This window comes from Rhagoletis zephyria, unplaced genomic scaffold (assembly GCF_001687245.7).
Source record: "Rhagoletis zephyria isolate East Lansing unplaced genomic scaffold, Rhagoletis_zephyria_1.1 Rzeph_scaffold_00432, whole genome shotgun sequence".
Classification (NCBI taxonomy): Eukaryota; Metazoa; Arthropoda; class Insecta; order Diptera; family Tephritidae; genus Rhagoletis; species Rhagoletis zephyria.
The window spans coordinates 99,522-121,356 of NW_016157516.1; the positions used below are offsets into that span (position 1 = coordinate 99,522).

At 34.0% G+C, this 21,835-nt stretch overlaps 2 protein-coding genes across 2 annotated transcripts in view; one reads left to right on the forward strand and one right to left on the reverse strand.

Moving 5' to 3' along the window:
* The window catches only part of LOC108359658 (KDEL motif-containing protein 1-like), a 201,438-nt gene that overhangs the window by 83,489 nt on the left and 96,114 nt on the right, over window positions 1–21,835 (reverse strand). The window lies entirely within an intron of this gene.
* Window positions 14,947–21,835, forward strand: part of LOC108359656 (uncharacterized) — a 106,074-nt gene continuing 99,185 nt past the window's right edge. Inside the window, exon 1 of the mRNA XM_017611608.1 lies at window positions 14,947–14,984. The gene's annotated coding sequence lies outside the window, so the exon portion shown is untranslated. The remainder of the gene's footprint in view (window positions 14,985–21,835) is intronic.

Below are 21,835 nucleotides of genomic sequence, written 5' to 3' on the forward strand. Positions count from 1 at the left end.
AAAATGGCAGAAAATTGGTATTTCTTTACTTACAAAATGTATCAAAGAAAAATTTTAAAACGCAACTAGTATATAGTACTAGATCTATTTTTACACTAAAATTAAATTTTTTAGATGAATCTGGGGCCGCTGAACCAGAATATGAATCCATTTAATAAAAGAAAAAATTGTTTTCGCGATATAAGCAAAAGTCATGTTTTCTAGGACTTTGGGTCCTGTTACTAGAAATCTGCGGGAATGTGAGGCAAACGCAACTATTTTATGTATTTCGGAATAAACTTTGGCTTTACTTTCATTGGTATTATATCAGTGATGATCAAAGATAAAGTTTTGAGTATACAAGCGTTTAAATTTAGATAAATGTCAATTTAGATATTGTATCCAAATTGTTGAGTAGTGGTATGTGAAGTAAAATTTTGGAACAAACTACGATTGTTATGAACTTTTTGGAAAATGGGAGTGACCCCGCCCACTTATGATGAAATGCTGTATCTCAGTATCGGCCTCAACAATCCATACTAAACACGGTATGAGCCTTGCTTAGGCTATATCTAATATATCTGCTTAAAATCTTTGAAATCGGGAGATAACCCCGCCCACTTCCCATATAACGGTATGCGATAAATCAGTAAGAGCCGGTTTTCACTATGTCAAATTCAGTGACATTTGTCGTCAAATAAGGGAAAACACATTGTCAAATGGGATTCAAAAGTGGTTTATCGATTGATTTGGATCAGGATAAGTCTTTAGTCGTGTACATGCGCTAATAAATCGACTATCTGTCAGTTTTTGGCCCATAATATCATCGATAAAGGTATGCATAAAGGAGATTAAGTTGTGTCAAAACATGTCGCAAAATTTTGGCGTCAAAATATGACATAGTGAAAACCATTCTTAACTACTGAAGCTAATTCACTCAAAATCGATTCTTGGGATAAGCTCCTTTTTTGGATAATGGGTATATAAGTATATTACTATTAGTATTACAAAAATGTAGTTTTATTACATTTTCTTACCTATACTGTGATATATATTTTAATTATCTAATTCCCTAAATTAAAATCGAATTTGATTTTTTAAACCGGTGGCCACCCTGGGAGGTTGCTTAGAGATAAAGCCTTTATGAAACCCATTTCCATTGATACCCATATTATTGCAGCAATTCATTTAACTGATTGAACAAAAATTTTAACAAGGTGGCAACTCTGTTAATATTTTAATGTGCGTCTGTTATGCTTTAAAGGTCGAATGTTGCTTACAATTTACTCGAAGAGCTTTATTCTTACGAAAAGCAGTGACCCACCGCTTTTTGACGGCAAGCTAAACCATATAATTTTTTAACTGACTTCAAAAAAAAGGAGGAGGTTATCAATTCGTCGAAATGTTTCTTTTTTATGTATGTTACCGCATAACTTTGGACCTGGTTAACCGGTTTCTATAGTTCTATTTTTAAAGGAAAGGTCCCATTGTAATGTGGACGCTCCTAGAATCCAATCACTGGATCATGAAGAAATTAACGGTACTATTACATTTTTATATGCGAATTGAAGTTGGTTTTGTTTTTTGATTAAAAATTACTTTTTAAAGTTCCTAGCACCGACCCTATGAATTTGCACAACAAAAATGTTTTCCATTAAAACCAGGGAAAAGCGGAGGGGCTCGTACATTTTTTCTTTTTTTATCTCAACGGGACCTATTCTTTACTTGTTCCCAAAATTACATGGATAGAGTAGTGAATTGCCCTAATCTCTGTAGCAATATTGCTTTAGTACCACTGCACTTAAGAAAATGTGATGCAAAATCTAAGCTCAACAGATCGCTAATTTTTTACATGTTCTGCCAATTTGTGGGTAATGGAATACATACAAAATGCATTCTACCGATTTTCACCTGACAGTTTGACATTTATGCGCAGTTATGCGAGGACATAATCAGACCTTTAGTGTGCACATCACGGCTTGTGGTCAGCTGATTAGGGCAAGTGACTAGTCTTGGCTATTTTCCTTTGTTTATTTAATATTTGTATATTTTTTTTTAAGTCTAGCAGTTTACCTAAGCAGCGCCACATAAGTCCACATTTCAAACATGGTACAAAAATTATGAAACTTCAACAAGTTTTAACAATTGAATTCAAATATTTTAAACTTTTTATTCAGAATTTTTGGAAAAATTTAGGTGTGCAGTTTTGTAGAGGATTAAATTTTAGTAGATAAAGTGCAAATTTTAAGACGCTAGAAAATCGCGTTGATTTTTTATAGTTTTTTTGGCTGACGGTGTTGTGCTTTTTCTTCCATGCAAAGTATGCCAGCCAATTTCGGTTGTGTGGGAGAAAATGCCTAGCCCATCAGCAAAAAAAAATAATAATATTAACAAGTAAGAAAGTCTAAGTTCGTGCGGAGCCGAACATTAAATACCCGGCGCAAGTATTAAATATATGTTTTTTCACCTTTCCTACCGCTAGGTGGTAAGCCGTGGTGTATCAATTTTGGGTAAATTCGCGTCCTTAAATTTCGAAATATTGCAGTTTCAAGCATTTCTGAAATTTACCGTAATATGAAAAGCGGCAGTCCGATTTCAATAATTTTCAACATTTTGCTTTTATGTGGCAAGCACAATAGCCATACCGAGTTTGGTACAAATTGGTAGACCGGTAACCGATATACATATATGTGATCATAAGTGGGAGGTGCCACGCCCATTTTCCAAAATTTTACCATAAACGTATTTCCTGGCAAAGAATTGTTGCAACCATCATTTTGAATAAATTAGCTTTAATATTTACTGATTTATCGAGGATTTCGTATTTCTCGAAATTACCGTTATATGGGATGTGGGCGTGGTTATTGTCCGATTTTAAANCTCGGGTATAAAAATCAACGCGATTTTCTAGAGTCTTGAAATTTCCACTTTAACCTACTAAAATTTAATTAGCTACAAAACTGCATACCCAAAACGCACGAAACATAACCAAAGTAAGCTTATATGTGAACAGGTAAACAGCGACCGATTTGCTAGGGCTCTTCTTAATTCCAGGAGCATTGCGAAATGATGTCTAAGTAAAAAATACATATAGTTACATCCATTGCCTCTCAAATAGTTCTCGCTTAGTAACCAATACTGCATACTTTTCTCTATATTTCGTTTGCTTTACCGGAAGATAAACCATTTAAGAACTCACACGATGTATATTTCTGTGAATATTAACATGAATGAATATTAAACTGAATTGGAATTGGTGGAAGCCAGTTTTACCCAAAAAAATGCAAATCATAATTGCAACATCTAATAAAAACAATCTTAATAAATGCCATCACACTCGATCATTATGAAGCTGTTACCGGCGTACACTTAAAATACTTTCAAACGCACTTGACAATTTAAAGTGACTGTCAAAGTGACAGTTCAAGTGTTGGTTTTCAGCGCCCACGCAACTACAGTTAGTTGCTTCATTCACACCGCACACACTCATAGAAAATACTCGTTGACAAAAGTACACGAATTGCACAGCATTCAAATTTGGGTCAGCGAATGCATGGCACCAGAGTTTTATAGGGCAACAATAATTCCACTAACAGTAGTCGCTATTGATTTTTATTGCAGTTTTTTCCATTCAGATGCTGCTAACCGCGAGCGAGATACTTGAGTGAGTCAACTAACTAGCGCAATACATTTATGATTTTATTTTATTTTTTTTTGCCAGTGCAAATGTAAACGTAATAATTGCATGCAGTGCCAACATGTATATGTACTTATGTATTTTGAAACATACATATGAATGTATGTACTTACAGACACACTTACAGAGAGCTGTAAACAGGTGGGTGGCTAATTGGAATAGCACCGTTCACTTTTTTATGCTCTATTTGTGTGCTGGCGGCCGAGATAAGAAAATGCTTTGTTTGGCGATGCCGATTTCTTGGTGTGAGAATGTAACAAAACAAAGTGGTACACACATACATGCTTTGTAAGACAGGAAATAATCTAAATTCTGAGGAAATGAATAAATGAATTTGATGAAAAGTTTAATTAATCTTAGTCACTAGAATCCAATTTAACTAAAGCAATGAGAGTTGTGTACTAGAAATCTAATTAAGCGTTTTTGTGAATTGTAATTTGTATAACCCTTCACTTAAAAAATAAAAAATAAATAAAACGAAACAATAACAAACTACAAACATTAATTAAGGCAAAATGTATGCTAAGTTGTTTTCTTTATCTAATTATTGAAATAAAATACCCTGAGAATTGTTGCGCCACCTTATTCACATATCTAAGGCAATCAGTAGGAAACTTTTAATTTTATATTTATGTATGCGTAATAATGTGTTCTCATTGTACCATTAACTCGAGTTTGTGGGCCATTTTGGAGTTTAACGCTTAACTCTACTCTTTCAACTCGGAGTTTACCATACAAAAAATTTCGTTAAACTCTCCTTAAACACCACTTTTATTTGGAGTTTATGCGAATGCAACCCTTTTTTTGACGGAATTTGGTTTGTGTATTTGATAATCGGAACCTGCAACCAACTTAGCGACAGTTAGTCTGCTCTCATACTGCAGAATTTAAGCAGAAATAGTCCGAGGTCGTTCCATGCACATAAGTGTAGAATATCAATAATCTCGCTATACAACAACCAGAAATGTGGCTCGATAGAACTTCTTTGTATTGATTTCAACCCCACCAAAATTACCTGGCGGAAGTAAAATTAAAGAAGATATCAATGGTTAAAGTTAAATTTTTTTATTTTTTTTATATATCTTCTGAACAACATAACCTATTACAAAACTAATGCCGTGAGAATAATATAATTCGTATGCTTCTTTATATTTTTGCTTCCGAAATACTAAAAAACACAAAAAAAATAAATATATTTTCTTAAATAGCGTGATCCGTGTTTCTCAGTTTAAACGTTTTTCTCCCGTCGTAAAACATTGCCGAGCTAGCGAAGCCGCTGTAAAATACACCAAACGGTTTAACATTGCCTTTGACGAGAAATCGAACTTCTATCCTACCGAGTGGTAGTAACTTCAAAACACTCGGCTACGGCAGCCGACTGGGAGAATATTCAAATATTATTCCGCTTAGCCATAGCCCAACGCTCGATTGCTACCTTTGCGTAACGACTTTCAAGCAAAATTTAGTTCAAATTACAAAAAAAAAAAAAACTTGTAAATAATTAAGGCTACCAAGCAGCGTTAACATTATAAATAGAAATCAAACCATTTATATTTTACAATTTCCAACAACTAAATACTCGCAGTACGCATACAAAAAACTTTTAACGCTTCAACATATCTAACTGTAATAAACGCAACCAATAATTAAATGCATAAAGCGAAAACTCAAATACATATAAATTAAGTTTTTTTGCCAATACCTTTAAAATTGTTTCGGTACTAAAACACTTCGAAGCTGTTTCTTGCGCGCTCCTATTCATGTGACAAAAACTCTGGCGGGCATCAATTATATAAAATTTCAAGTGACATCTTATGAAGAAAATATGTAATTAATTGTGATTATTAGTATGCAAAGGTAAAAAGGAGAAGCGAAGAAAAAAATGCGCGCAGCAAATCGCCGCAAAAGTTTTACAATATTTAATTAATATTTTATGCGTAGTCAAGAAATGGTTGGCTTCGAAAATATATGTAACTGTAGTGAACATTAAATTCGGAATGCGCTGAGTAGTGGCTAACATTTTCGGCTAGTAAAAATACGAAAAATGCCGCGAAGATAAATGTTTTTTATTAGAATGGCCGCTGAGACTGACACCGTCGACATCGCCGCTGATTTGGTGTTATTTAATTTCACGTCTTTTTTCGCGATTTGTATTAACTTGTGGGTCATAAAGTGGGTCAAATGTGGTCATAAATTGTACAGCAGCAGGCAATTTAATGATTTTGCCGAAAACGGTCGAATTTATGGCAAATGTGGCCACAAAAGTGCAGAAAAGATATCTTAATACATGTAACTATGCACATGCAATTTTTGTGCAGTTTTGTAATTACATAAGAAATTTGTTTTTCACTTTATTTGCATTCTTTAAAAAGGTGTTGATTTTTTTAAATTTCTCCAATTAATAAAACTAGTGCCTCATTAAGAATGACAGGTAGAAGCTCATAAATCGTTTGGTATTCAATATGTATTTTTTCATAAAATTAGGTTGTATTCTGAACAAGGCAAATTCATTTTCTGGAAGTTATCTATAGAATTTAATTATGAATTTTTGACACTGCTTAAAATACTGCCTCTCCAGATTTCTGAGCTGTTTTTTTTTAACTATTCAGCGTACATTTTTTTCACTTTTTATAATGCAGTGTGTTATTCATTCTGGTGAGACCATTTCTCGTTGTCAAGCTAACTCTGATATTCGAACTGAGATTATAAAAGTAGCTTGGGAAAAGTCACACCCGCTTCTAATTTGGCATAAACAAGAATCGCCGTGCTTTCTATTCATCCAGCGGTATCTGTAGATTTGATATAGTACATACAATAAGGCGCCTGTCATACCATCCATACGGTCGAGATATTTGGATCGCGATCCTGGATCGTGCCGTGTAGCATTGATGGATCGCGATCAATATCACAAGATTTCTAAATATTTTGAAATCCATGTATTGATGGTGTGACAGGCGCCTAAGGGCTTGTACAGCTGAATGGTACTTTAGACGAATTTTCTCATTTGCTTTGATATTCAGCTGTTACATGTATGTATGCACCTTAGGGTGGTCCAAAAATGCATGTGAAAAATTATAGTCGGAATTTTTATGCTCTCACCTCTAGGATTGTTCTATACCGAAAAAAATATATCCCTAATTTTTTTATCTTTATAAATATTTAGAGGTCACTCAAAGCTCTCAAAGTTTTCCATGTATCTTACATGGGGAAAAAACCACTTTTCGCAGAAAGGGTATAGAATTCTTGAAAATCAATATTTTTCGATCCGAAAACTCTGTTTCTCTTTAGTAGATTCCCAATAATAAAATCCAATTATTTATTTTACCGTTTTCTTACAGTACTTATGTCCGCCAAAACCCCCAGAAAATGCAGGGGGCACCAATAAAAATCTTTAGTATTAAACAAGTAAAGAAGTATAAGTTCGGGCGAAACCGAACTTTATATACCAGGTGCAAGTATTATATATCATAGTTTCAACTTTTTCTATAGTAAATTTGCATGATAAGCAGGAGGGTTTTTCCCGATTTCAAACTTTTTCGATAATTTGTTGATTAGAGTTAATGAAATAATTGAACCAAGTTTGGTAGAAATTTATAAATTGGTTACCGAGATACACCTTGTGGTCATAAAATGCCACGCCCGATTCCTAAAAGTTTATAGCAGTCTTATTTATTGTTAAGATATTGTTGTAACTATTAACTTGGAGAAAATTAGCGTCCTCAGTTATTGAAATATCGGAGGGATCGGATGTCTAAAATTTGCCGCTATACCGGAAGTGGGTGTAGTTTTCGTCCTATTTGAATAATTTTCATCGAATTTCTTCCTTTTACTAAGGTTATTAAGTGCACTAAGTTTAGTAGAAATTGATGAATCAGTTACCGAAATACACATTTGTGGTCATACGGGGGCGGCGCCACGCCCATTATCAATAAATTTATAATAATCTAATTTTTTGCTAAGTGGTTATTGTAGTTATCGATTTTCAGTCAATTAGCTTCAGTAGTTACTGATTTATCGCAGTTTTCGTGTTTCTGGAAATTACCGTTATATGATAGGTGGGCGTGGTTATTGTCCGATTTTAAAGAGTTTCAACCGTTTTCTTAGCTAGATTCTAGGCAAGGCTCGTACCGAGTTTGGGAAGAATTGGTGAAGCGGCTACTGAGATACATCATTTCATCATAAGTGGGCGGCGGGGTCACTCCCATTTTCCAAAAATTTCATAGTAATACTATTTTTACCAAAATTCGACTTCCCAATTTTGATCCAATATTTACTTGGCCCGAAACATGGTTGCATGCAGTACTAGGTTCAAGCATAAAAAGATCCATCAAACTACGTGGCTGTCTCCAGATCGAAAAAGGAGAAACCAAATCGATTATGTTGTGATAGAAGGAAGGCATGCTTCCACTGTTTTAGACCTAAGCGCACTCCGAGGGCCAAACATCGACTCGGACCATTTTTTTGTTACCAGGGTTTTTTTTGCACTACTACTGGACATTTCAATGATAATGAATTCCGCATTTTAACTATCACTGAATATGGCCACACTGCCAGATGTATTTGCCGCACTAAGAAGAGACGATTGGAAATACGTGAGTGCGAAGGACTTGAAATGGTTCCCAACTGGAACATTGCCAGAAAATTTTATGGAAGGTTTTAAGACCAGGGTGACCTCTTGTAAGACAACAATGGTGACCTAGTAACTGATGTCCCGAACACTCTTCCACAGCAACACTGAAAGCTGTGGAGAAGACGAACCCGAGCCTCCACTCGATGATGACGGAGTCGATGCTCTACCAACTGGCTATAATGGGGTGCGAATAGCAATATCGCGCTTGAAAAACAACAAAGCTGCTGGAGCTGACAGCCTGCTAGCTGAGCTATTAAAGTATGGCGACAAGGAACCGATAAGGTACATGCATCAACTTTTATGCAGAATATGGTCAGATGAACGAATGCCCGATGACTGGAATTTACCCAATCCACAAGAAAGGCGACCGTCGGCCGCTGTGGTGTAGTGGTAAGCAGTGCGCGCTTTCACTCACCAGCACCTGGGTTCAAGCCCTGGTGAAAGCAACATCGCAAAAAATTTAGAAAAAGGTTTTTCTTAACAGCGGTCGTCCCTCGGCAGGCAATGGCAAATCTCCGAGTGTATTTCTGCCATGAAAAACAGCTTCTCATAAAAATAGAATCGCCGTTCGGAGTCGGCGTAAAACTGTAGGTCCCTCCGCTTTGTGTGACAATATCAAGGCTCACGCCACAAGTTGGAGGAGAAGCTCGGCCAAACACTAACATATGTGTAAGCGCCAATCTATTATTATTATTACAAGAAAGGCGACCCCGTCATTCACGCTAACTACCGCGGGATCAGCTTTCTAAGCATAGATTACAAGGTCTTATCGAGCGTATTGTGTGTAAGACTGAAGACCACCGTCAATGGACTGATGGGGCCTTATCAGTGTAGCTTTATACCTGGCAGATCTACCATAAATAAGGTATTCACAATACGCCAAATCTTGGAAAAGGCCCGCGAGAATAGGATCGACATGCACCATATAAATATTTGTCGATTTCCAAACCGCTTGCGACAGCACGAAAAGAAGTTGCCTTTATGCTGCGATGTCTGAATTTGGTATCCTCGCGGAACTAATACGGCTGTGTAAAATGGCCTTGAGCAATAATATCAGCTCTGTCAGAATTGGGAAGGACCTCTCCGAGCCGTTTGATACCAAACGGGGTTTCAGACAGGGCGACTCCCTTCCTTGGAATTTGTTTAATTTGGTGTTGGGTAAGATAATAAGAGCAGTAGAACTCAGGAACAATTTACCACATGACCGGCCGATGACATTGACATCGTCGTAACAAGAACAGCGAAGTCTGATCTGCCTTTTCCAAGTTGGATAGGGAAGCAAAGCGAATGGGTCTGGTGATCAACGAGAACAAGACGAAGCATCTCCTGTCATCAAAAAAAAAAGTCAAAGCATACGTTAAAAATTTTTACCAATATTTTTTCTTTATTATGTATCCTTATAAAGCTTTTAAAAGCTCTAATCATTCAAAGATGTAATATTTTAAATTCACAAAGTAGTAGCAAACTTTTATATTAAAATACAATAAAAATTAAACAACCCTCTTTTTTGCATTAAAACTAGGAAGTGTAAGGGAAACACTGGAAATTTCAAGGCTGGACCGGCAGACCGGGACGTACGTTCTAAAATCGGGACATGTCTCGGAAAACGGGGACGTATGGCAGCACTAATTTTTATACAGTATACAGTAAACTATGTTTAAAAATATATTTTGTATTTAAACACTAAGCAAAAAAAAACGCAGTTAAAATTTGCATTCCTTTCAAAAAATCATTACTGTCATTGTCCATAAAATCTTGTTAATCATTATTCAAAGTACATATGTTTTTATTATTTATATGAATCTGTGTATTTCTAAACCCACTTCCGATAACTTATATGTTTTTTCATTGCCTTACGCCGATACTTTTTTTGTTTTGCTAACCTCAGAAACAATTTAACACCTGAGAAGTCAATTACATTGCTGCGAACAACAATGTGCCTCTAATATGAGCTGCTAAGCTATAAAATATCTGAAAATAAGTAAAACTTATACTAACATATTCTTGAAAGTATTGTACGCGGTTTTGTACTTTAAATGACGATATACATTTGCATATACGAGTAAGTACTATATACGTATGTACAGTGCATTGTTAGTATGAAATAATAATACAAATAAAGTTGTTAAAGACCTTTAGCGCACGTATTGCTTTGCAATTCATCTTCTTCATTTAAATACATTAAACACGAAGACAAGCAAATTGACAAAAAAGAAAAAGAATTTTAAGCTATTCGTGCGAAAAGAGAACGTAAATGGATATGTGCTTAATGCTCTTAAGTGTATTTATGTATGCAAATAAAGTAAAGGAAATAGCATCAACCTTCAAAATATGTCTGTTTATATTTTCCGACATTATAGTTACATATGTATAACTGCGTACATATGAAACTAGTATACATACATATAAACAAACACATACAAATGTTTATATGTATGGATGTAAGTTTTTCAATAACAAAAGTATAAACAAAAGTGTACATATGACTTAACTACTTTATAAAACACTGTGCGACAACTCAAATTGGTATTGAGTAAAACTAAATGCCGGTGCTAGTTTTAGGTGTCGATAATACTACGTTAATGTTTTTTTTTCGAGTTTAGCTCAAATAAGGAAGATATCCTTGATTTAATTCTTGCACCCAAGTTATTGTTTAATTAGGTTAAGTCCTAAAAAGTCTTCTTAGAAAACACTAATATAAAGATTTTTGATACGAGGAATTTATTTTTAAAGGTTGCTTTTTTTATTATCTCTGCGCTAGATGGCGCTTTATGCCGATTTTATTGAATTTCGTTGGGTTTTTTTCAAATATTAAAATACCCATTTTAAACACCGCAATCAATATTTTAAACTGATATTAATTTATTATTTTTGCCTACTATCTTTTCAAACTGTCCTTCTTATTTGATTTTTATTTCGATTATCAAAATCATCGTTATAGTTATTTTAATACTCTCGCTTAAGAGTGCAATTTTGCTATTTGCAAGTTCTAAAGGTTTTAGTCTGAAAATCGCTGGAACAACTATTTTTACGAACTATTTCATTTTACGGGTTCTCGATAACAGCAATTTATCACTTTCTTTGGTGTCTGTATATATATCTGTCTGTATGTATGTTTGTACGCGCATCACTCGTACTAATGCACGGAATCGAATGCAGTTTTCACCGATGCATTGCTAGAGGTCTAACTTAAAACATAGAATGAAAAAACTTAGAGAGTTACCACCTGTTTGAAAGTTTCAATTTAAGTAAATTAAGTAAAAATAGATAAATTGTGATGCAAATCAGCCTATACGGTCCAATTTCTACAAAAAATCCGCGTAAAAAAACGTATTTGCATAGGAAACTTCTAACTCGTACGAACTCAATATGTACAAACATATGCCCATTCCTCTAAGATAAACGAAAGCATATGACTTAAATGTTTATTAAATGAACGATCCAAATAAAACAACATTTTTCCTTTTGTGTACTGATAAATTTTGTTGCTTGTAAGCAAAAAAAAAAACATTTTTGTTTAGTAAACAGACCAATTCTGTATCGGTGACAAACATTTTTTAATGACAAATGGAAAATTTTCCGTATATTTTTGCGTAATAAAACTGTAACAAAAATTTGTTGCTGATACAGAAAATGAATGAGATCAAAATGCTGATTTTTCATATTTCTATTAATTGTGGGAATAATCGGATATTAGACTTAGAGGCATTTTACTTTTGGCCTCTTCGTCAAGATTTCGATAGTATTCCATTGTTCTTGTCAATTCAAGTTGAAATATAGCATTCTATTAGGTAGAATGTAGAGTTTCAGTTTGTGTGTACATAGTTACAAAACGAATAAACAAAATTACAGCAAAAAATTGTGCCGCGTAAAAAAGATCGCGTACAAAAAGGATCAGGTGTATATTTTTCTTTTTAAAACAATAAAAACTAATAAATAAAAGAAAATTAAATTTAAAAAATGAAAAATATGTAAAATAAAAATAAAGCAAAAATTAATACAAATATCTTTAAAAATTAAATTAAATAACTTTTTTCTTTTTAAAACAATTAAGTCTAGAATTTAATCAAAAGAGAAGAAAGTAGTACTTAAAAATTAAATAAAATTTTGGAAAAATATTTTTATTTTTAAAATAAAATTCAAAAAATAAAAAAAAAAATGAATTCTAAAGGACAAAAAAAATCAAATAAGATCCTAAAAATTTAATTATATAAAACAAATATATTTTTCTTCTTAAATCAGTGAAATATAACAATTAAAAAAAATTAACACAAGAAAACTAAATTTAATTATAAAATAAAAGAAAAAAAATAAAACTAATAAATGAAATGAAATTAAGAAAAATTTTTAAACAATAAAATCTAAAAATTGAAAGAAAAGGTAAGCATCAAAATAGTTAAAAAGTAAAATAAGTCCCTAAAAATTAAATGAAAAAAAAAACAAATATATTTGTGCCTTTACAACAATAAAATACAAAAGTGTGAGCTAAATGGTGTACCACTGATTTCTTTCAAAATAACTTTTCTCCATGAGTTGTGAATGAGAGAGCTTATTTTCTAGCACTTTTGTGCTAGAATAAAGTGTAAAATGGCTTTCGAAAGCAGTTTTTATTTCTGAAAATCAAAGTTTCCGATATTACTTTTTGTCTGTTTATACGGTGAATGCAGCCAAGTCCACTTTCGACTATGTTACTAGACATTTGTATGCTTATAAAAAAATTAATGACCTTGAAAATTTACTAAACCTGCTGAAACGTGCACAAAACAGTAATAAAATATCTAATACATTAATACATAAATACTCCATATCAGTAGAATAAATTAATTACACGTATATTTCATATTTTATTTCACATTTTTACGCAAGACACGGCAATACTCATTTGTCATACAAAAGACCTTTCACTATCTTAGCCAGAATTGCGCTGGAAGCCTAATTTTGAGATTAGTAGAGAGCTCCTTGCAATAGAACTCTCCAACAGCCCTTGCGCGAAGCATCGATCCATCCCTTTAAAAGTTCACCAGGGTCTTCTTTAGGGCCATTTTCTAATGTAAGCAGTAAAGTTGCCTTTACTAACAGGGCAGATAAATTGTTCCTCACTTTAAAGTGTTTTAATTTTCTTATCTTACCGGTAAAAATAAATTTGTTATTTCGTAGAGTGAAACTTCACTACAGTTCCGAGAGTGAAACTTCACTACATTCGTCATATAATTTCAAAGGTTGGCAATGCAACATAAGCAAATATAGAGCAAGAGCAACTGTTAGCAAAAACCAAAACCTTTGGTTGAAATATCTAATATAGCTGGCTCATGAACCAAAACCAAACCAAAATTTAAAGTTGGGTACAAATTTTAAAGGTTGCATCGGGTGAGCAACAGTTTATCGATTCGAGAATTTAATGCGCTGATGAGAAAACGAAAACTCGTATATCGGGACGATAAAGTGGCCGGTAAACTAAAGGTTAGATGAGAAAACGGCCCTTAAACTGCTACTTCACAGTCATTCATTTCTACGGAGGATGTGAGTGGCGAAAGATTTTCAGTATGCGATTAATATATGTATATGAGTATGTAGATAATAAAAGCTCAATAGTTCATAAGCACAGCAAACCAATTTCATTATTTTTAAAGCGTTGCAACTCCATACTAACTTCTTCATATCACGCCTTTTAGCAGCAAAAACTTCATAAATAAATATGTATTCATGCCATTCAAAATCACCAGCACCTCTTCTCATATCAGCACGTTACTACCTACCTATGGATTGAGATTGTCACATATATACTAGCAATTCTACATATGTATGTACATCGGTTTATAGAAAACAAATTAAGTCTCCTCAGCCCTGTCAGTTATATTCAATTTATCATTATAATTGGATATAATTCGGCTAAATTAATAAGTAGATTAGTTGGTCTTATTTGTGTATTTTTAAGAATACGTTCACACAAGCGACCAAGCATTGTCACTATTAAAGTTTTATAAAGTGTGAAACAGTTTCCATTAAAAAAAAAGAAACATTTATTGCAACATTAAAGCGCACCCACTAACACAATTTGTAGTTGTTCGAAACGCCACAATAACACACTGCACTAAAAGCCAGTGGGCGTGTTCAAATTCAATTCCCCAGACAATTGTTTTTTTTTTATGACTTTAGCAATGACACCAAAGGATTGTCTAAGTTAATGGTGTAAAAACGGTGTAAACAGGTTGACTCGAACAAAAAATTGCAAGTTAGTTTAGACAATGGAACGCTAAAGCGCAAGTTCATTTTATGTTAATAGCATTTGTTTTATTATTATTGCTTTGCAATCGAAACTGCACTTAATTCATTTTGTTATACATATCATATGTATGGTTATGTATGGTACTGGGTTGGCTGTTCACCAGTCACACTGCGGTTCTTTGAGCTGTTGGCGGGCTGTTTTTTTTTTTCTTGGCATAATTATAATTACAAATTGGAGCGTTACTGGAACAGTGCGATTATAAATCGTATTTATAATTTAACTAAATACATACATACTTACATTTTGATATTTATAAGCTTAAATAAGTATATTTTGTAATTAGTCTAAGATCATATCTATTTAAATAAGAAACATATTTAATTATTTTTCTTTTCTTTGCAGGTGAGTGAAATTTGTGGTAAAGGTTTACTTTAAAAAAGGCGAACAGTTTGGTAAGCTTTTGGAAAAGTCTTAAACAACATAATGAAAATCGGCTGCTTACCTTGTTTATATTTGATTACATTGTTGCCGCGATTTTACGAAAAATTTATCATAAATCCCAAAATGTATAAATATATCACTCCTTTTTGTTTTAAATATTAAAAAGTCGATTTAGAGGAAAAGTATTTAAAAATGATTTTCTTTACGTATATAGATTACGTCTTACGTTTCGATATGGATGTTATGGTCAAATTTTATACCTTCACTAAAAACTTTACTGAATGGGAAGCAATGAAACGATTTTTTTAAAAGGGCGCCATTTAAAGAAAAAGCTTTAAACTTCCCGAACTTCTATTTTACAGATATTACTTTTATTTGTATAATTTAAGTTTTTAGGGCAAAAAGAAACATTCCCTTTAACAAGGTTGCCTGCCGTTCTCTAAAAAATGCTCTTATGTTTGTTTCTTCAAGAAAATTTACAGCAAAAGGAAGCACGTTTTTAGGCAACAGAAATAATGAAAAATATTTTTTCTTGTGATTGTGCAAGCACCTTTTTAATGCAAATTGGCAGACAGTCTGTCATTTTGACGCCAAAAACTTTTGAAAAAAACTCAAATTTTCCTCATTTCGTTTGCTGTATGGGAAGTATTGGTTGAAAATTTCTAAATATTTTTCTTTGATTCAAATATATGGGGACAAGTGACTTGCCATGCATTTCATGATACCCTCACTGGCTATTGATTGCCACGACTAAGTATGTACACACATACATATGTATGTATATATGTCCCTAAATTTTTTTACGAGGATGAAACATCAAATTCCTCTACTCGTCAGTGTGGGACTTTAACCCGAACTAAACCTCATTATGTCCAAGTACCGATCCCCCCGGTACCACCGCCAAGTATTTCGTCGGGAGGAGGTTTGAGCACCAGGCTCGCACGTACGTACCAGTTAGAGGTACTCAGTCCTGGGCTACACCTAGTAGGTTCTATCACGCCTTATTTGTAGTGGAAAACTCTTTCCTTTTTCTTAAATATTCATTAAGTATCTTTAATTCTTTGACTAGCTTGACTTACAAGAAGTAAAAGGCAAATACCAACACAATAATACATACTAGTTTCGCCCCGTTGTCGAAAAACGACCACCTCACTTTTTTTACAAAATTTTTCATTTTGCTTGGGAAGTTTTTATGTCCATAATCACCTGTTGATCGTCTAGGTCTCTTATATTTTTTGGTGGAGTAATATACTTTATGTTAAATAATTTTGAAATTCATAGCAGCAGTAAGGAGGAATAGATTTGTATGGGATTTCGTTAGCGTATTAATATATAGATAGTAGATGGTGAAACCAAAGCAGGAATTCATAGGCATATACGGAAATTGGAATAACTCGGCTCTGGAGCCACCTATCGCGTCCAATTTTTGCAGGTGTATTTCTCTTGAAGCAAGTCGGACCATAAATGAAGTTTTTCGGAATAACGCCACTCCTACTCCACCTACTGAAAAAACAAACAAAACGCGCACCTCCCCTTTAAAATACCTTTCGAACAAAAGAAGAATCATTCAAATTGGTTGAGAAACATAGGAGCAGTAGGGAGGAATAGATTTGTATGGGATTTCGTTAGCGTATTAATATATAGATAGTAGATGGTGAAACCAAAGCAGGAATTCATAGGCATATACGGAAATTGGAATAACTCGGCTCTGGAGCCACCTATCGCGTCCAATTTTTGCAGGTGTATTTCTCTTGAAGCAAGTCGGACCATAAATGAAGTTTTTCGGAATAACGCCACTCCTACTCCACCTACTGAAAAAACAAACAAAACGCGCACCTCCCCTTTAAAATACCTTTCGAACAAAAGAAGAATCATTCAAATTGGTTGAGAAACATAGGAGTAGTAGGGAGGAATAGATTTGTATGGGATTTCGTTAGCGTATTAATATATAGATATGCATACTTATTTTAATTCTTATGAATAGTAAGGAAAATACCTTGAAATTATGTCACCCATTTTAGATGCTTTTTTGTTGATGCTATTTCACTGCTGGCCAAACTCCATTCTTCTCTACGTCTCACCACATAATTTACTACAGCTTCTGGCTGCATTGATATGCTGTTGGAGTCTACATCTCTGTTCGCTGAATCGTGGGCACAATAGAATTCGCGACTTCCATGATACCCTTTTTCGTAGAAATCGCAGTACGGATCAATCTCGTGTTTATATTTGTAATGTAACGCCTCGAAACAGCCATGAGCGAGATAGGTGGAAGTCTACTTCTCCATGAGACCTATTTTCCCATCGTTCAATATTCGGAATACAGCGTTGCATCCATCGACCCTAAGTTGAGCTGTTCAATTTGCGCTGCCATTCTAACAAGCTGCATTGGCATGCTTGGGTTATCTGGAAATCATCTCTGAAACAAAACAAAATGGTCGCTTATTTGGACAAGATGTCAATTGGAAGCAGACCGGATATCACGACGCTGCGTCATCTGAATCCGTTTTAAACGCCGGCAATCAGTAGTGCACAGAGACCATAGGTTGTATTTAATCCACGATATTGGAGAACCGCTTGGCGGTTGCGGTATAAATTTTGGTTTGAAAATATTTTGGGGGTGACTTAAAAAATTTAAAATCTGCTGTTCTTGGCATTTGAGTATGTTGAATTTTATTGAAATAAATTACACGCAGAAATCTCATACACTCAGCGAAACGGGTGCGGGCGATCGACTAAGAAAAAGACAAAGGAAAAAAATGCAAGCACTAAGCCTAAGAAGAGTAGAAAAAACGAGTACAAAGTTCAAAATGAAGACGAATATCAAGCCGAATACAAATGCGATGAGAAATATCAAAACGAACAAAAACACGAAGACGAAGACGAGCACAGAAACGAAGATACACCCAACAAACAACGACATGTATACGATGTTGATTACACCAATTAAGGAGAAGGAGAACACGAAGATGGAGACGAATCGAATACGAGTGCGGAGACGAAGACTTTTTTTAAAGAAATTTTAATTGGTGGCTGGTACAAAAAAATAATGAGGCTTGACACCTCCTATATTTCTAACTTGAGATAGCATGGACCAAAGAATTCAGTGACTTATCTTACTTTCTCCTCCGTCTAACGGACTCCTCAGGGAAGCCTCTTGGAAATACCAAAATAGTTTATTCACTCAAAATTGATATTTACATACAATGATTTTTTGTTTATACCGACACATAAAGCGCTGCATAAACCAAATTTCAATACGCTCCGAATTTCAAAAGTGTATTGACTCGAATTTGATTTCAAATCGGTTTTTTATTTCTTAAATTGTTTAGAAAACAGGTACAAACACATCACTCATTCGACGCGAAGTGAAAATAGGCTGGCTTTCTTTATACGGCCCGTTTTAAATTTGAATTAATTATTAAAATAAATCTGAATTATTGCTCGTTTCCATTCAATCGCGCAAATCAAATATTAAAAAAATATCGAAATAAAATAAAAAATTTTGTATACTTTTGAATACGGTTTCAGAGAGTGCGCTGCAAAGACACGGTATAAACGCTTGAAAGAAATATGTGTTAAGTCAAATTCGTTTTTTCTTAATGCGTTTCTTGCGTAGGTGTAAACAAGGTATTAGGCGAAAAATATGAGTATTATAAATTTTTGGAAAATGGGCGTACATGTGTATATCTTTGTAACCGCTCCACCAATTTCTCCCAAACTTGGCACAGTTGTTGGTCTTGGTACAACATACCGAACATGCATAATTGGTTAGGTATGTATGTATATGTATGTATGCAGATATTTAAATGCCGGTTTGCTATTCGCGCGACAAGCTTTTTTAAAAACCAAGTAAATTAGTACAAACTGTTAGTAATTTTCATTAGAGTTTGAATAACTCCTTTCACTAAATGGCTTTTTGTAACTTTAACGAGACCTTAACTTATTTTATTTTATTCATTTTAGTGCAGTTTTGACAAAATTTTCTTGCTAAAAATCTTTTGTTACACTACTTCATTTTATTCCTTTGATTGTACAGGTAAAATAAAAGCTTGTTTTTAAAAAATATTTTTTTTTTACATTATTTTATTTCGACTATTAAGATAGATGGCGCTGGTCAAATATTAGCTCACAGAAGATACTAGTCTCGGCAAATATTTATTAGCCGTTGGCTAATGTGGGTCTGCTTCTCTATTGCTAATTATTAATATTTTGTATTGACCGCCGCTGTGGAGGACCCTGGTTCGGTCAAACGCACACCAAAAATGAAAGCGTAGCGCTCAGATGAAGACAAAGGCGCTAGACTTATCCTTACCTTTCTTTTAGCACGGTTGTCCTTTATGCGTTCCCAAATGATTGGGGTTTTTACACGGTTCACGGGTGAAAAATTGCAAAACCAAATTTCTTCAATATTCAAAAAAAATCTTTAGGTTTTCACATGTTAGTTTTTCGAACCGATTTTAAAAACATCTCTGCAACTTTGGCGGTAATTCAATTTATTAGAGTCTAGTAGATGGGTGACATCATCAAAAAGGAAATATGTGGGTCTTTCTAGCCGCCGACGAACTAATATTCATATATGCAAACATTCCTATACTTAGCTATAGAAATCTGAAGACATCACTTAGTGGTTAATGTACTAGAAAAAAAATTTACATTATTAAAAAGTCTTATCAAAATAAATTGATTGGTAATATATTATTTTAGAAACATGCCTGCTGTCGGTCAAATTCCAAATGCACACATACGTACTTAACACTGAACTTCAGGCTAAATATGTGCATACATACATATATACTGAGCTGATATTTTTTCTACCATTGTTTGTATTTCTCTTTATTCCCTCTGATTGCTTTCAGCTGGTATTTATTTATATGATCTGTGATACGATCTTGACAAACGACAGCAGCTTAAAAATGCACAACATGACATTGAATTTAAAAATCTTCTTTTTGCTTGAACCATTCAGTATGTATACATTTTTATTTATTCAAGAAACAAAAACATACAGACAGGTAAATACGCCAGCTGCCGTTGCATGTAATTTTTCCAATTCATCGCTAATGCTATAGTTTAGGTACATTATCTATGCATGAGTCAGTCAATGCATACAAATTCAATGTCATAGTGCACTCAACTTTTCAACACAGCTCAGCCCAGCTGGCGCGGTTTGGAGGTACGCTTTACAGTATTTGCTTAGTAACAGTATTTAAGCTTATCTAAGCAATAGATTTGCTTGCATTCCAATTCAAGTCGAATTTTTAATTTGAAGACAAAAATAAAACAATTCAATACTTAATTGCCACGCTCGCAACAAAGGAAGCGGCGGAAAGACGCCCCTTCTGTGCGTGCTTGTCTGCAGCTGCCAATAATCTATCTGACGCCTTTTACTCCACCCCAACCCAACGACTACCGCCTACATACGTACACACTCCACGAATTTCCTTTCAATCATTCACTTAACGAATCATTGCGAAATGCTGGCCGCAAGCGTGCTTTATTGCTGTTGTTGTTTCTTTTTTTTTGTTCTCTTCATAATCGTGTTGAGTTTTCATTTTAATTTGTGATATCATCAACGAAAATTTACCATTTTATTTAAAATCAATTTCAATTGTTTGGTTGCTGCAATTTATCGTGCAGCTGCAATTGCTGCAGCAGGAGCTTATTTTGTTTGGTTTTACTTTTCACGGTTAATAGATAAACGTTTGTCGTGATCTTAAATCGGTGACTGATGACTCTCTTTTGCTCCGTTAGTTTGTAAGCGTTTAAAGTTTTTTATTGCTGCAATCGACTGATTCTGCAATCGACTGATTCATAAAGATTTAAGGTTTTTTGTTTTGATGTCTTAATGAATGATTTTAATAATTGGAGACCTTAATAATTTTAAGATAAAGTAAAAAAAAACGATGAAGTGCTATAGGCTAAAAGAAACGATTTCATTCATAATACATAAGAACACATTACGGAGTTTCAAGGCTCTGAGATGTGAAAAATTGATTTCTAGGAGAGAACTTCTACCATCTTGAAGTAACATCAGTATACAGACTGTAAAAGTATCAAGGAACTCAGTAGAACCTAGAGACTTCAGGGCCGCCGAGTTACGAAAATATCGGCGCGGCGGCGGCGTTCAGCGTCTAAGGAAGTTTGTTCAAAATTTTCATGATGTAAGCACATTGAAATATATCGTTTGAGGTTGCTACTTACTACTCGTATAATTAACCCTATTTTACGAAACGAAATTTATATTTTTAAAAGATTTTTTTAAACCCGAGCGCACTTGTGCACAAGGGTAGGTATTATAACTTTGTTCTCATAACGGTTGTTTATAACAGCCTAAAGGAATCAAGATAGATATAGACAAATGTATACATAAATGCTCAGAATTAAAAAAAGAAATCAATTAAGCCATATCGGTCCGTCCGTCCCTCTGTCCGCCTGTCCATGTATAGGATAACTCGAGCAAAAATTGAGATATCCCAACGAAATTTGGTACGTGGGTTGCCCTTTCTCCAAGGTAAAGTGGTATTGAAAATGGTTGAAATCGGACTCTAACCACCCCCACTTCCCATATAGCGGTATTTTCGAAAAATGCATAAACTGCGATATTTCATTAAATATTAAATCCAAATTGTTGAAAATTATTAGGTGAAATAGAAGTTAGACAAAATAATACGATTATTAAATTTAAAATCTTTATAATTTGTCAATTTTTTATTATTTATCAAGAATTGGTATTCTAGCACAGAAATCAAAAGCCCTTTTCTTGATAAATTATCAAGATTGAAAATGCTATTGACAAATTGAAATTTCATGTGAAATGTATAAATTTTGTATCTTAATAAATTTGTTTCTAACAATTAAA